Below are 12,543 nucleotides of genomic sequence, written 5' to 3'. Positions count from 1 at the left end.
ATGTCTGTCAACAAGTTCAAAGTTTTCATAAAACGTAAACTGATTGAACACGTGTAAATTAAAAATTTTCAACACCCCCGACAAGTGAAGGTTACAGTAACTACATAGAAAAGAGCTGATAACTTTCAAACGGCTGGACCGATTTTCTTGGACTATTCCGCTCCTACGATCCAAAGTATCTGAGTTTTCCAAAACTATAATTTATCATTTTCAAATAAATAATTATGTATATCTAGGCAACGTCCATCTTGACAGCTTGACATTTGTCAATTGACACTTGAATATTATGAACCTAAAGGGTTATCTAACCTTCTTTTCTACAAGAAAACTAGAAAGAGCTGATAACTTTTAAACGGCTGAACCAATTTTTTTCGATTATAGCTAAGAACACTCTCGATCAAGCCACCTTTTAAACAAAAAAAAGTAAATTAAAATCGGTTCATTCGTTTAGGCGCTACGGTGGCACAGACAGATACACAGAAACACAGATACACAGACATAGATACACACGTCAAACTTATAACACCCCTCTTTTTGGGTCGGGGGTTAAAAATGCTATTACATGATGCGAAAGCTTGGGAATGAGTTGCCAAACAGCTTTGACAGTTCTAATAAGTGTAAGTGTAAATTAAAAATTTATAACACCCCCGACAAGTGAAGGTTACAGTAACTAGACAAGAGCTGATAACTTTCAAACGGCTGAACCGATTTTCTTGAATTATAGCTAAGGACACTCTCGATCAAGCCACCTTTCAAACAAAAAAAAACTAAATTAAAATCGGTTCATTAGTTTAGGAGCTACGATGCCACAGACTACAGATACACAGATACACACGTCAAACTTATAACACCCCTCTTTTTGGGTCGGGGGTTAATAAGTGATTAAAAAGAATACCTGGCTGAGTCTGTTGTGGGCTCTTCTCAGACTTGGACGCGTTTGGAACCCTCGTAGCTTTAGTTTTAAGTTTACCTAATTAATTATCACCACTACATCGTACAAATATAACAATTCTAACCATCAAAAGGAGTAGGTACAATAGTACCTACTTTGAATAAATAATTTTGACTTTGACTTTGATCTAAACCTGCGACTATGAAGCGGGAACGTCAGCCGCGCGGCGATCGCCTCCCATGATAATAATAATAATTAATTGGCGGTGCCAATGTCAGTTCACAAACAATATGAAGACTAGACGGTAAGAGTACATGCGGCTAATTGGCCAAAAATGTTACTCTTGTATATAGGTATACATAATATATTCGGTACTAAATTAAATTATTTTTTACTTTTTAGTGTTTGTGGTATGAAGTCTTTTTTTTTTGGATTTTTTTTCTTTTTGATGTAACGGGACCCTAGAAAACCAGCGCGTTATGGCATAACACCATAACGGCACGGAGGGGTCAACACACGGACGCCGGGATGGTAATCAAAGCGTGGCGGAATCACCCACCGATTTAATTGCTAGCACGCGCCGGACAACACACCGTTTCCAGCCGATTTCAAAAAAACCAGCCAAGCGCGAGTCGGGCTCGCGCACGAAGGGTTCCGTACCATCGCACAAAAAATAACATTCTCTTTTATTTGCAACTAGAGGATGCCCGCGACTTCGTCCGCGTGGATTAAGGTTTTTAAAGATCCCGTGGGAACTGTTTGATTTTCCTGGATAAAAAGTAGCCTATGTCCGTCTCCGGGATATAAGCTAATCCTGTACCAAATTTTGTCAGAATCGGTTAAACTGTTGGGCCGTGAAAAGGTAGAAGACAGACACACTTTCGCATTTATAATATTAGTATGGATATGGATAGATGTTACCACAAATGACGGTTTCCGGATTTTTTCCTTTACCTGCCTTTCAATGATTCTAGGTCAACGAGAAGTACCCTACAAGTTTTGGTGTGGTTTTGTACCTTGATGGGTCTTGACAGACAACAAAGTGATCCTAGAAGGGTTCCTTTTTATTTTGAAGTACGGAACCCTAAAAATTATACTTGGCCGAACACTGAAAGTTGAAGTGCTCATGTACGCTGGAAAAGGTATGCCACACAAAAAACCGGCCAAGTGCGAGTCTGACTCATGCACCGAGGGTTCCGACTGGAGTATTTTTCCCGATATTTAGCACGATTAATCAAAAACTGTTATGTATAAAAATATATGAAAATCTGTTTTAGAATGTACAGGTAAAGAAAGCCCTTTCACATGATACCCCACTTGGTATAGTTATCTTACTTTGAAAATACTAATTTGTACATATATAAAACAAGTTTTTTTTTAAAGAATATTAGCCATTTAATCATTACTAATACTCCCCTTTCCCCTCCAATTAAGCGTAAAGTTTGTGTCAGGAGTGGGTACGACAATAGTGCAACGGGTGGGGTTTGAACCACCGACCTTTCGGAATTCAGTCCGCTCCTCAACTGTTGAGCTATTGGGGGCATGGAGTGTCCCAGTCGTGGGTCTGATGGAATAACGAGGTGTTGCCGGTCCCTTGTGCTCCGTCGTTAGCGGTGGGTGGAACTTCGTGAGGTTTTTAGTCGGTAGGAGTCCGACATAACCACTGTGCTCCCCTGTGGCCAGGCAGAGGTATCCATGACGGATTTTCCTCACGAAAAAAGGGCACGATGGGGCAAATCAGTTAGTAAATATATGTGAATAGTACTTAACAGGGCTCTCTCCGTCACTTAGTCCATACAATCGTAGTTCCAATTTCATTTGAATATTAAGCCACCAAAGTCCATGAAATTTTGCAGACATATTCTAGAAAGTAATATCTGTGTCTGTGGTGTTTTAGATTTTTCTAAAAATATGCAGTTTTAAAATTACAGAGGCTCAAAAATTTGTGTGTAAATTTTTAAAACCGCGTAACTTTGAAACCGGATATTTTAACAGAAATCTGGAAAACCACAGACATAGATATTAGTTTCTAGAATATGTCTGCAAAATGTCATGGACTTTGGTTGCTTAATATTCAAATGAAATTGGAACTACGTTTGTATGAAGCGAGTGACGGAGAGACCCCTCTTAACGGTATACCTACCTATATCGGGCGTTAACAAAGTGTTAGCAATCGTTATCAGCTCTTATCAGTGATGTGGGGCGCGCCTTGACCGCGCTCTCAAGTCTCAATGTTTACTCAAACAAGAATACTTCAAGTCCTTTAGACTTTTTTAAGGGCCTGTCTCCACCTTGACCAATCCGATTCTTTAGGGTTCCGCATTTCAAAAGGTAAAAGGGACCCCTATTATAATTGGAGCGCTTCATTCTGTCTGTCGTGTCTTCAAGAAACCTATAGGGTTCCCATGATTCTAGAGTAACTTCCCGTTCACCTAGAATCATGTTTGGCAGGTAGGTAGGTCTTAGGGGGAAAATCCAAAAACCGTGAATTAGTAGTTACATCACAAAAAAAAAAAATTAAATGTGGTCATGGACAAAATAATGACAAGTATTTTTAACTTTCAAATTAAGATTGCTATACCAAGTGGGATAAAGTATGAAAGGGCTCTACCTGTACATTCCAAAACAGTCTTTTATTTATTTTTATGCATAATAGTTAGGGTTCCGTAGCCAAATGGCAAAAAACGGAACCCTTATAGATTCGTCATGTCTGTCTCTCTGTCGTATGCCACAGCCACTTTTTTTTATAATTCCCGAGTACGGAACCCTCGGTGCGCGAGTTTGACACGCATTTGGCCGTTTTTTTTTCTAAGAAACAGCAACCAAAGGAGCAAGCTAGTCACCAGATAAGTTACCGCCACCCATCATTTATATGCAGAACCAGAGGAACCGCAAATGCGTAGCCGGCCAATATTTTAAGTTTTATTATATTTAATATGAATAAAATTATGTAGAGTTTGTTTAAAAAAAAATACAATACATAATTGTTATTGTTAAGGTCAAGGCTCAAGAGTCAAGACCTATTATAATTTTCTTGTTTTATTTTCTTGGCTGTGTGAAAATATTACACTAAAACTTAAAACTAGCCTTATCTAATTCCTATACAAATCATGCCCTCGTGGAATGGTGCCAAAAATACTGGCTGCATTTCCGCGCTGCCGCTGGACAGCCAGGCTGATCCGTTGCGCAAATGATGAGGCTATTAATCGCGCTGAAATATCTCTTAAATTTTTTTTGACTCCATGGGCCCAGGGTCTCCACGGCAAACCGGAACAAAAATATACCTACCTAACTCTCGATAAGAGATGCATACTTGCGCCGCTTGCCGTTTTCTTAGCTTGATACAGACAGATAATAATATGTATTGTATGTCTGCCTGTCCTACATTCGGTAGCGAACAATAATCCGTATGTAATTCCCACCGCTTTCTCTGGCGCTGCGCATGTTTCTAACTACTTTCTTATGACGTCATACTTTGTGTCGTCACTCTTTCTTATGTTTCGGTTCCACTAGTAATCACCACCCCGAAACCAATCAGATTTTGACAAGATGACGTGATAATTTTTCCGCGTCATATATTATGAATTTGATTGGTCGATTGAACAGATCTCTCCTCTTCGGTTAGGTGGATACCGGGCCTTAAGTTGCTCTAGCTCTCATCACTACCCGTATTATAAATGAGAAAGTGTGTTTATTTGTTGGTTTGTCCTTCAATCACGTCGCGACGGAGCAACGGATCGACGTAATTTTTGCATGGTTAGACTGGTCATGGTTAGATCTGGAGAGTGACATGGCTACTTTTTATCGCGGAAAATCAAAAAGTTGCCACGGAATTTTTATAAAACTAAATCCACGCGAGGACGAAGTGGCGGGCATCAGCTAATATTAGCGGGGGTTAAAAATTAGCCTACATCAACTGAAATGGCCTAAAATCAAGTAAAACTCTATATTCACGAGTGAAGCTATCGCGCCTCGGCGAAACCGGTCCGGCCGGATTCCGGCACCCGTTATCCTTACGAAAACTATCACGGGTAGTAGGTTCCACGCAACCATTATTATATAACCGAACCGACATACGCGGTAACAGCCTAGTCACCTGCCCGGCTAGCTTGGGCCGTAGATAAAAATTATATCCCCCGATTATATCCACTGATGTCATAGAAATCAGTGGATATAATTTTTATCTACTGCCCATGCTAGCCGGGCTGGTGATTAACGTGCAGGGCACGGGTCTGCCCGCGAAATTCAGGTTTAATTTGGTTTTTCGTAATTTGTAAACTAAAACGACAAAGTAGGCTTCTAGCATAGCTAGCATTCTAATAGCGACAATGGCAGTATTATCTCCACAGGTTTATATAAAAATCTTTACTTGAAAGTGTTCAGTTTAAGAAATTACTAATTAGTCAAAATAATGAATTTGACGTGAGTTATTCACAAATTTATTTATTTATTTATTGAAAAGGTACACAAAACAGGTTGTTACTAAAAATGGTCCAAACATAAAAACAAAAGATCTTAATCTAAGTGACAACCCCAAATAGGTGTACACAGCAATACTATACCTAAATAAAATATACATTACACAAGATATACACAGAATTTTTAAAATGAAGGCTTAATAGACAATAATATTTATCTACAATATAAAATGGTTTACTACATGAAGAATGTTACGAAGATGAATTTCTTTTTTTACCCCCGACCCAAAAAGAGGGGTGTTATAAGTTTGACGTGTGTATCTGTGTGTCTGTGTATCTGTGTATCTGTCTGTCCCATCGTAGCGCCTAAACGAATGAACCGATTTTAATTTAGTTTTTTTTGTTTGAAAGGTGGCTTGATCGAGAGTGTTCTTAGCTATCATCCAAAAAAATTGGTTCAGCCGTTTAAGAGTTATCAGCTCTTTTCTAGTTTTCTTGTAGAAAAGAAGGTTACATAACCGTTAGGTTCATAATATTATGTCAATTGACAAATGTCAAGCTGTCAAGATGGACGTTGCCTACATAATTATTTATTTGAAAATGATTTGTCGGGGGTGTTGAAAATTTTTAATTTACACTTGTTAAATATATTAATATTATTGTTAAAAATTGTGTTTATTTTGTTATTTTAAAATTAGTCGATACTCTGACTAATTTCTTAGTAACAGATATAATCCAGTTGGTTTATCCTTCACATAGTTTCAATAACAAAATGATCCAATTCCATGAACTGTGAACTGATGCCATATTAGTGTGGGGACGGCGGTTATCGAACGGGCTTGAATTCAAATCTCTAACAAAGCCGGCGACCTTGGCACTCGTGCGGTGTGGTGAGAGTGCCGGCGGGAGCTGAGCGGAGCGATTTTACACGCGTTAAAGCGGACTTCATCGCGGTCTGTATGATGCCTGTCTACTGAAGCGAAGTGGAGCGGAGATGTGCTCAGTAGGTTTATCAGATTCTTGAGAGGCAAGTAGAGGCAACATAATTTTACAACAGAGCTTCCCTTCATAATGTAGACTAGAAATAAGGCCGGATTATTGCCACTGAGATATTATTATAGTTTGTCAGTTAGATAATCCTTCACATAGTTTCAATAACAAAATGATCTAATCGCATGAACTGTGAACTGATGCCGTATTAGTGTGGGGACGGCGGTTATCGAACGGGCTTGAATTCAAATCTCTAACAAAGCCGGCGACCTTGGCACTCATAGTGCGGTGCAAGTGCCGGCGGGAGCTGAGCGGAGCGATTTTACACGCGTTAAAGCGGACTTCATCGCGGTCTGTATGGTGCCTGTCCACTGAAGCGAAGCGGAGATGTGCTCAGTAGATTTATCGGATTATTGAGAGGCAACCAGAGACAATGTAATCACAAAGCTTCCCTTCATAATGTGGACTAGAAATAAGGCCGGTTAATTGCCACTGTGAAATAGTCTGCCAGTTAGTTTATCCTTCACTTAGGTAGGTAGTTTCAATAACAAAATGATCTAATCGCATGAACTGTGAAGTGATGCCATATTAGTGTGGGGACGGCGGTTATCGAACGGGCTTGAATTCAAATCTCTAACAAAGCCGGCGACCTTGGCACTCGTAGTGCGGTGCGAGTGCCGGCGGGAACTGAGCGGAGCGGTTTTATAGCCCAACACATTATCCATCCGTTTAGTTGAATGCGATCACTTTTTCTAGTTGTCTCCAACGGAACCCTTCGTGTGTGAGTCCGACTCGACCTGACCGGCTTTTTTTTTAATTTTTTTTTTTTTTTAATTTATTACAGGCAAGCGCTTGACCACAATCACACCTGACGGAATGTGATGATGTGCCCTAAGATGGGACGCGTTTACCTAGCATATATTTATTAGGCATCTATTCACTCTTTGTTTTAAAGATAATCTGATTGTATTGTATTATTTTAAATTCCTTACTAATGAATTGTTTTGTAAAGCATTCTTACTCATAGATGCGGAAGATATCATAACCGTTAATAGCATAAAAAGTAACGACTTGTAACGTAGTTAAAGACTGAGGTGCGCAGGTAGTAAGGTGGGCATGACGTCACTCATCGTTTTTTATGCTAATCTGAATCGTGACCATCGTGGCTTCGAACCTGTGTCCGTACTCCGTAAACGATACGATCTGCAAGGATTATTATTGTAATAGCTGAAGCCCGCGACTTCGTTCGCGTGGATTTAGGTTTTTCTGAATCCCGTGGGAACTCTTAAATTTTCCGGGATAAAAAGTTATCTAGGTGTTAATACAGGGTATAATCTATCTACGTTTCAATCAACCAAATCCGATCAGTAGTTTGAAAGAGTAACAAACATACACACATACATACACACAAACTTTCGCCTTTAAAAGTGTGACTAGCTTAAATGCCCGCGACTTCGTCCGCGAGGACTTCACATGTTTTAAATCCCTATTTTACCCCCTTTGGAGATTTTCAAAAATCCTTTCTTAACTTTAATAAGTTTACTCGTAATTCTAATCTGCATGCCTCAGGCCGCTCCGCCCAGTAGTTTGAGCTGTGCGTTGATAGATCAGTCAGTCGTCTTTCCTTTTGAACCCCCGACCCAAAAAGGGGGGTGTTATAAGTTTGACGTGTGTATCTGTGTATCTCTCTGTGGCATCGTAGCTCCTAAACTAATGAACCGAGTTTAATTTAGTTTTTTTTTTTGTATGGAAGGTGGCTTGATCGAGAGTGTTCTTAGCTATAATCCAAGAAAATCGATTCAGCCGTTTGAAAGTGATTTGCTCTTTTCTAGTTACTGTCATACCTTCACTTGTCGGGGGTGTTATAAATTTTCAATTTACACTTGTTATTTTTGATTTCAATGCTTTATGCAGATTCATTACTAACGAACAGACCCATGGATTAAAAAGAAGAATCATTCGTTACGCATTTCGGATGCGCTTGCGCAGTCAATAATGCGGAGTGAATAAAAGTTTCTCGTGTTTTCACCCGTGTGAAAGTGCCGCGGCTATCGATGCAGCGCACGTGGTCGCTGCCGGAATCGAACCGGCTACCTCCCTCGTAGCGCCTAGCTGTGATTTAACTACAAAAACCGGCCAAGTGCGAGTCAGACTCGCGCACCGAGGGTTCTGTACTGGGATATTTTTTCCGACATTTCGTTTCAAAATGTCGGAAAAATACCCGAGTACGGAACCCTCGGTGCGCGAGTCTGAGTCGCACTTGGCCGGTTTCTCCCTCCATATGCATATTTAACATTCTTCAAGTGATATAATTTTCTTCCCTCCGCATTACATGCCATACACAGCAATTCATAGTAGCAAATGACACTATCGTCCTTAATCTCAATGATAACAGTGACGCAATTCGCTTATCGCCGCTTATAAATCTAGTAGTGATATCAAAAAGCGTGATAAGTAGTTAGGTAGGTATGCTGATTTTCTCACGATGTTATCCTTCACACAAGAACGCGACAGACAGACACGTATTATAAAAATAATACTATTCTATTATTATTATTATAATATGTAAATGTGAAAGTGTATAATATGTGAATGTCCGTCTGTTATCTTTCCACAGCCCTTCCGTTTTGACGAAATTTTGTAGATCTATAGTTATCAATAGTTATCGTCAAAACGGATGGGCCGTGGATAGCATCCCGGGGACGGATGCAGGCGACTTTTTATCCCGGAAAATCAAAGTTCCCGGGATTTTTGATTTGAGAACTTTTCAGAGTTATGTGCGTTAACTTTTAAGCAAATTTTTTTTTAAAGAATATTAGCTATGCTAATCATGACTAATACTCCCCTTTCCCCTCCAATTAAGCGTAAAGCTTGTGCCAGGAGTGGGTACGACAATAGTGCAACGGGTGGGGTTTGAACCGCCGACCTTTCGGAATTCAGTCCGCTCCTCAACCGTTGAGCTATTGAGGCTCTATAATTAAATATCACTTGCTTTATTTGTGGAGGAAAACATCGCGAGGGAACCTGCATGCCTAAGAGTTCTCCTTCAATCTCTCAAAGATGTGTGAAGTCTGCCATTCCTCATTAGCGTGGTGGACTAAGGCCTAACTCTTCTCATTTTGGAAGGAGACCCGTGCTCAGAAGTGGGCCAGCGATAGTATGCCAGTCTGTTATCTGCCGACAACGGCTCTCTCAGATTGAGAAGGGTTTAGGGCCTTGGTGGACTATGGCCTAAACTTTAGGCTACGCTGGCCTATTGCTGATTAGCAGACTTGATACTCTTTTGAGAATGTTAAGGAGAACTCTGAGGCATGCTTTCCTGATGTTTTCCTTCACCGTTAAAACAAGTAATATTTATTTGGTCAAAATGCATCTTCGAAAAGTTAGTTTGAACCCTGAACCCAAAACCGAAGTAGGACACAAGTGTTAACCACTAGACTATCACAATCTTATAATAGTATCAATTATTATGGATGATTGAAATTCGCAACCGTAATATAAGATTTCGAATCGAATAGAAATCAGATAAAATTCCAATCTAAAGTAAAAGTAATAAATACTTAAAATTATTGCAAAAAAATGTTAACAAGATACATCCAATCCAAGCCACCTAGCATGTCGGCATTTGGGAAATCCATCAAATCACACACAAAACGGCCAACTCAAAAAAACACCAGAAAGACACAAAAACGCAGATTTTTCACTTTTATGTGTATTTAATAGCACTAAAAACACAATTGATCACCTTTTATTGCACAATATATGGTTGTAAGTATTTTTTTTTGTATTTTATTAACACGCACGGCACGAGATGTGTTCTCAACGGCGGTCGATCAGAGACTGGCGGTTAGGACGTTAGGTTTCAGTTTAGAAGTTTTGGTACTTGTTGGGTGTTGAAGTTATGCCGTTAAATGGTATGTTTCCGTCATGTGTGAGAATTTCAGGGATCCGTGGAATGCGTGTGGAAACCTTTACGCAATCAGATTAGATTTGGATTTTCCTTATACCTATCTACATAATACTCATAGTACTCATATCTTTGGAATTTTGGATTACTTAGATTGTTACTAAGTAGTTACGTTGAAGTTTCTATAGTGTTTTTCAGGTGTTATCTTTTGCAATGAGGTAATTAATTTTCCTGTACTTATATTCTTAGATTTAATATTGGTATTGGGTCAGCTATGCTATTAAGTACCTATTCTATATTCTGTGTATGTACTTCCTTCTGAATTTTAGTAAACGAGTCGTCATTATAGTTTTTTGAAGTTTTTCAAAAGCAAAAAATCCAGCGCCGAAGTAGGCAACTGATATTACTAGTCGGAAGTATCTACCACTACCAAATACTGACCTCCTAAACTACACTCCCAAAAATTCTAATTTTAAAACGTTAGCACATAATAACTAGATTCTAAACGTGTAAGTTGATTTTGTAAACTTAAAGGTACTAGGGTTCCAAATGCGCCTTTCAAACACCTTTGTAAAGAGCGCACAGACACACAGAGAGACCGATACACAAAAATTAGGAAACCACAGTAGGAAACAATGTAAGTTGAGTGTTAACTTAGCCATAGATAGTAGTTGACGGCCATAGACCTGTCAAAACAAGAGCGGTGAAGTGACGCGACGACGTTCCAGTTCACGTTACAAATGTATTTAGATAGAAAAATATTCCGACCATCGAGGGTCCTCTATCTTACGAACCATTTTAAACGGCCAAGATAATCCGTAGTTAGCTTGGTACAAATTCTACACAAATCAAACGCAAAATAACTTTGTCAAAAAAACATTTTGTTTTTGTACAGAACACTGTTTGTTATGCAAGGAAAGCACGCACTTGTCTGGTTTTTAGGCTTTAGTACCCGACGGGTGCCAACTGCCAACGGGACCCTATAGCCTCGGCTGTCAATCCGAGCATCCGTTAGTTCGTCTGTCTGTCAGCGGGTTGTAGCTCGTGAACCGTAATAGGTAGAGTTGAAATTTCAACAGAATGTGTATTTCTAATGCCGCTATAGCAACAAGTAATAATAATTTCATAATGGCAACCATGAAAATTAAAAAAAAAAGTGTTACTTCTTGTACGATTATATGGAACCCATCTTGTGCGAGTCCGACTCGCACTTGACCGGTTTTTATTTTAGGTTAGTTATTGTTTAAATTATTATCGTAGAGAAAAAAGGGTCGAAGCTATGGATCAAAGTCCGACATCCCGTTGACCGTTTACGTAGGGATCCTTTGTAAGCAAAGGGGATTTTAGAGATCCGCTGTAAAACGTTCAATGTTAGACCATTCAAAGGTGATTGCAATCATCGCACTGTAGAATTCAAACTTTGGTTTTAGTAGGCTGGTGACGGACGTTTCACAATCGATTGTGATGGCTAAGCCAACTTATACTTAGGGGTGACTGGATGGGTGCCCGACTTTGGACGTTCTAATCGGGCCTTTTCTTCCATCACGTAGAGAACCTCCAAGCATAAAATCCCCCCATCGCTCACAGGGTGACTGAGCTTTCTTATGAGGCCCATAGCGACCATGTCTCGGATGCATATTAGGTATGTCACAACTTGGCAACAAACACTGCTGGAAGACATTGGACTTCAAACACTGAGGAATTTCGGACGAGAAGATATCTCGAAGCTTCCCGAATCCAGCCAAGTAGGATTTGGCGGTTCTTTTGCGGTAGCGTGGTGATGAATTTTAATGAAACGCACACATTTATGTACAGTTATATTAACATCATTATTGACACACAATATACAAATGTATTATAGAAGTAGGCGTTACAGGCGTCGAGTGGTGTTGGGGGATTTGTATGGTGCTGCGTGGTGGTGGTGCGGGTGGCTTGCTTGGTGGCTGGCTTTTCCTGCATGTTTATCAGTGGGAGGGCGGGCGGTGCATGTCGCATACTGCATGTTGCGCCATACAGATTTCGTTGCTTGGTGGCTGGCTTTTCCTGCATGTTTATCAGTGGGAGGGCGGGCGGTGCATGTCACATACTGCATGTTGCGCCATACAGATTTCGTTGGTTGGCGGAAATTAAGCTTTCGGTTCCTTGTACACAATATACACACTGCATTTACAACGTGGTGGTATGGAACGTAACGAGACTCGGGAGCACGTTGCTCGACCGCTGTGGATGAGGATCTCGGTGTGAATGTGGCTCTCAGATATCCATGAGAGCTGCAGGAATTCGAATGTTCCGAATTCGATTTCTTTGTTTTTTTTTCTGTTAGTTGTCTACTAGCC

General features: G+C 40.0%; 2 protein-coding genes across 2 annotated transcripts in view; both read right to left on the bottom strand.

The window, feature by feature from the left end:
- Positions 1-10,155, bottom strand: part of LOC123878392 (spectrin beta chain, non-erythrocytic 2) — a 117,172-nt gene extending 107,017 nt beyond the window's left edge. Inside the window, exon 1 of the mRNA XM_045925589.1 lies at positions 10,046-10,155. The gene's annotated coding sequence lies outside the window, so the exon portion shown is untranslated. The remainder of the gene's footprint in view (positions 1-10,045) is intronic.
- Positions 1-12,543, bottom strand: part of LOC123878311 (zinc finger protein 345-like) — a 349,298-nt gene that overhangs the window by 238,818 nt on the left and 97,937 nt on the right. The gene's annotated exons all lie outside the window — the stretch shown is intronic.

The sequence above is a fragment of the Maniola jurtina genome, chromosome 26 (assembly GCF_905333055.1).
Source record: "Maniola jurtina chromosome 26, ilManJurt1.1, whole genome shotgun sequence".
NCBI classification, from domain to species: domain Eukaryota; kingdom Metazoa; phylum Arthropoda; class Insecta; order Lepidoptera; family Nymphalidae; genus Maniola; species Maniola jurtina.
The sequence above is the reverse complement of the archived record's forward strand: the minus strand, read 5'-3'. Positions and strand labels throughout refer to the sequence as shown.